At 52.1% G+C, this 4206-nt stretch overlaps 1 non-coding gene across 1 annotated transcript; it reads right to left on the bottom strand.

The window, feature by feature from the left end:
• Window positions 1-2397: 2397 nt before the first annotated feature.
• Window positions 2398-2471, bottom strand: TRNAI-GAU. The gene has a single exon. It is a non-coding gene; the product is annotated as a tRNA-Ile (tRNA).
• Between the last annotated feature and the right edge of the window lie 1735 nt (window positions 2472-4206).

Genomic DNA, 4206 nt, shown 5'->3' with positions numbered 1-4206 from the left:
TTTTTTTTTTTTTTTTTTTTGAGACAGGGTCTCACTCTGTTGCCCAGGCTGGAGTGCAGTGGTGCAATCTCAGCTCACTATAACCTTGATCCTCCAGGCTCAAGTGATCCTCCCACCTCAGCCCCTGGAGGAGCTCGGACTACATGCATGTGGTCCATGCCCAGCTAATTTTGTATTTTTTTTAGTAGAGAGAGGATCTCACCATGTTGCCCGGGCTGGTCTCCAACTCCTGAGCTCAGATGATCCGCTTGCCTCGGTCTCCCAAAGTGCTGGCATTACAGGCGTGAGCCACTGCCCCTGGCCCGAGTCAATCTTTCCTAGTTGCTTCCCAAGAAGGGATTTATGACAACTGAGTTCTTTTGAGATCTTTTGGGAAGCTCTGCTTTTCAGCAGGTAAGAAATTTCAGGAATCCAAATGCCTTCTGCTCAAAATGATTTTCATGCCACCGCGGCACATTCTAAACCCCTTCAAGTTCAGGAAACTTGAGGGCAGCAACCTCCACCGACTCCTCCGTGCTCTGTCCCTTCATCTAACCTGGCACGACTATTACAAGATGTGACATCCAACTTGTGTACAGGCTTCTATTTTAGTTGTCAGCCCACCCAGGCTCTCCTGACTTTGCTTATAATAACAGCAGCGCCATCAGCTGGCAGTTGTTGAGAACTTTTACCACACCCTGGCACTTACCAAGGTTTTAAGCCAGTAGTCTGTAGATTTTGAGCAACTACTGATTTAGGTCAGAGCTGGCAGATGTTTCCACTGGAGAATTTTCAAAAACAGGTGGAGCCCCTGCTGGATCCTGACAGAAAATGGCTCTGACCCCACACAACTGGCTTTGTTCAACTGAGCACACCTGAACATCCTGGAAACTTGAACCACCAGTGGGAAATTCATCCACTTGCTCTGGCTACAAAATGCAGAACCAACAGGAAAAAATGTGAAGCCTAAGATGTCTCTGAAAAGAAACGACGGGAAAAAAAAAAGAGCAAGAGAAGGTTTCCAGAGGCTTCCACAACCAGAACGCCTCCCTAAAAACATGGCAGTCATCTACTGGCTGGTTACCTTCTCCACGTGGCTTGGGATTTGTGTCTCACTCACCGTTTTGCTCCTCGCCTAGAACGGTGCTGGGCATGCAGCAGCCCTAGGTACCATCTGTGGAACGCATTCATTCCAGACCTGGATTTACATGCCTAAGACTTCCCCGCAAGGCGACCAAGGGAACACGGTGACATATGGGAGCACCTGTCTTCACTGGGCGATTCCACAGCCTCCGCGGGGACGACAGGGGGTGGGGACTGAGGGCCAGAGATATGGATGGCTTTGGATGTCCTGAGTGCCCTGCAGGTGACAGATGGTGCAGGGACTCGGGTGGGGGGGGGCCACCGCCCCAGCGCATGCCCGGTACCTCCCGCTCTCCCCAGCAGGCTGCCCTCGACAAACCTCTGGGCGGGGAGTCCAAGAAATACCACAATTTGCTCCTACCCGGACGCTGCTCACAGTACCTGAAAGGGCATTTTTCAGAAACGGTTGTATAAAGAGTTCCTTGTGGGGCGGCGGTGGAAAAAAAAACATCAAGACTATGGCTGGTGCGGGAATCAAGCCCATCACCTTAGCGTTAAGTAGCACCACACTCTCACCAACAGAGCTAACCGACCATCTGATGGCACAGCGCTGCCAGAGCATATAAAAAGGGCTCTACGTTCGCGCTCGTCCACGAGCGATTTCCTGCCAAGCCCGCGCGGTTGGCTGCCTCTCCCTTTCCCCGAGTTGGGGACTCTGGTGAGGAGCCTCCACCCCAGCGCTGACCGGGTTCCTCCCGCTCTTCCCTGCCAGGTTGCCCTCGACAACCTCTGGGCGGAGACCAAGAGATCCCACAGTTCGCTCCCACCCCCACGCAGCTCACAATACTTGAAAGGTGTATTTTTCACAAAGTTATATAAAGAGTACCCTTGTGGGGTGGCGGCGGGAAAAAAAAAAAAAGCTAAAATTGGAGGCAGTGCGGGAGTCGAGCCCGCGACCTTGGCGTTGATCAACACCACGCTCTTACCAACTGAGCTAACTGCCTCCTAACGCCATAGTGCGGCTGGAGCGTATAAAAGGGCTCCACGTTCGCGCCCGTCCACGAGCGACTCCTTGTGAAGCCAGCGCGCAGCTGGCTGCCTCCGGCTTTCCCTGAGTTGGGGACTCTGGTGAGGAGCCACCACCCCAGCGCTGACCGGGTTCCTCCCGCTCTTCCCTGCCAGGCTGCCCTCGACAACCTCTGGGCAGAGACCAAGAGATCCTGTAGTTCGCCCCCACCCCCATGCAGCTCACAGTACTTGAAAGGTGTATTTTTCACAAACAGTTATATAAAGAGTTCCCTGTGGGGTGGCAGCGGGAAAAAAAAGCTAAAATTGTGGCCGGTGCGGGAGTCGAACCCGCGACCTTGGAGTTATCAGCCCCACGCTCTTACCAACTGAGCTAACCGACCTCCTGACGCCACGGTGCGGCTGGAGCTTATAAAAGGGCTCCATGTTCGCGACCATCTTGCCAAGCCCGCGCGCCTCTGGCTGCCTCCCGCTTTCCCAGAGCTGCGGGGACTCTGGTGAGGAGCCATCGTACCAGCGCTCGCCGGGTGCCTCCCGCTCTTCCCTGCCAGGCTGCCCTCGACAACCTCTGGGCCGAGTCCAAGAAATTCCACAAGTCGCTCCTGCCCACACGGGGCTTACAGAACCTGAAAAGCACATTTTGAAAAAGAGTTGCATAAACAGTTCGTGGGAAAAAACAAGAAACAAACAAACAAAAAACTGGGACTAGGGCCGATGCGTGGATCAAGTCGGCCACCATGGCGTTTCCAGCACCACCCGACCACCTACTGCTGCCCGAGGGTCTAAAAGGGCTGCATGTTCGCGCCGGCCCACGACTGACTCCTTACAGACCCCATGCCACTGGCTGCCTCCCGCGTGGCCCCAGCTGCGACTTTTGACCTCCTCACTGTCATCCCCATTGGGTGGATGCAGAAACTGACACCTAGGAGACTTCAAGGAGAAGGGAGGCGGCTTCCTACAGGGAACCAACCGCACGCTTTCACAGGGAAAATGCAAATTGCACATGGGAGGTTTGGCTCTGCAGTGAGGTTTTCAAACATTCCAATTCAATACTGTTTTCAACTCTGAAAATCCTGCGGCCTGGCAACTTCATATATCAAGAGCCTTTTAGCATGGTTAAATCAAGCTCAGAAAACCAAAGGCCAAAAGAACCACCGAATTCCCTATCGCCCAAAAAATAATGGCTGCAGGGGTCTTGACTTCCTTCTTGTCAATTGTTTTTTCTTTCACTGTCCACGTGTAATTTCAATATATATACATGGAATCCTTGGGCCGGAAGCGGTGGCTCATGCCTGTAATCCCAGCACTCCCGGATAAATTAATAAAAGGAACCCAAAGCCTTGCTTGAAACAGTGTATTCTGTCTTTCTTTTTGCATTTAATATTCTATCATTAAGCATATGCCTAAATAATTGCAAATGTCATTTTAAATGATTCCTCAGTGTTTCCAGTGGACAAACTATAGCTATCTCTCCTTATTTCTTTTACTTATTTATTTTTAAGTGTTGGAAAACTATTCATTTGCTGTCCCTTGTTAAGTGAGCACATGAATAAATCACATGGTACATGGTAGAAGAGTTGAAACAGACTCTGGGTTGACAACGATAGCATCTGTATGCAAAAGTGAGAGACAGACAGAGAGAGAGAGAGGAGAAAGAGAGACAGAGAGAGACAGAGACAGAGATAGAAAATGCTGAGAAGCAGCAATGAAGAGAAGAAAATGCTGGGCCGTGGCACTTGCTGTGCACCTTAGACCTGAAAAGCTCCGTTGGTTCCTTTGAATTCATTCAGGTCTCAGCTGCGGTGTCTGGCCTGAGGGACCGCCCACTCTAAAGTGGCCCCGTCACACCCAGAACCTACCTGAGGTACGTTCTTCGAGTGTGTTGAAGGCTGCACCTCCTGTATTTAGGTGGGAGTGCCGGGAACCCCGTCTCTGAGCACTCCACAAAGGCTGAACGAGTGGTCAAAGGCGTGTAAGAAGAGCCAGGCAACACAGCGGGGCCCCGGGCAGGGCTGTGGAGGCAGAGAGGACATGACGGCGTCCCTGGTAGAGGGCCCAGAGTGAGCATCGGCTCATCAAGTGAGGCTCCTGCAGTGAAAACGCCAGGGTGGTGGCAGG

This window comes from Colobus angolensis, unplaced genomic scaffold, assembly GCF_000951035.1.
Source record: "Colobus angolensis palliatus isolate OR3802 unplaced genomic scaffold, Cang.pa_1.0 Scaffold7085, whole genome shotgun sequence".
Taxonomy (NCBI): domain Eukaryota; kingdom Metazoa; phylum Chordata; class Mammalia; order Primates; family Cercopithecidae; genus Colobus; species Colobus angolensis.
The sequence above is the reverse complement of the archived record's forward strand: the minus strand, read 5'-3'. Positions and strand labels throughout refer to the sequence as shown.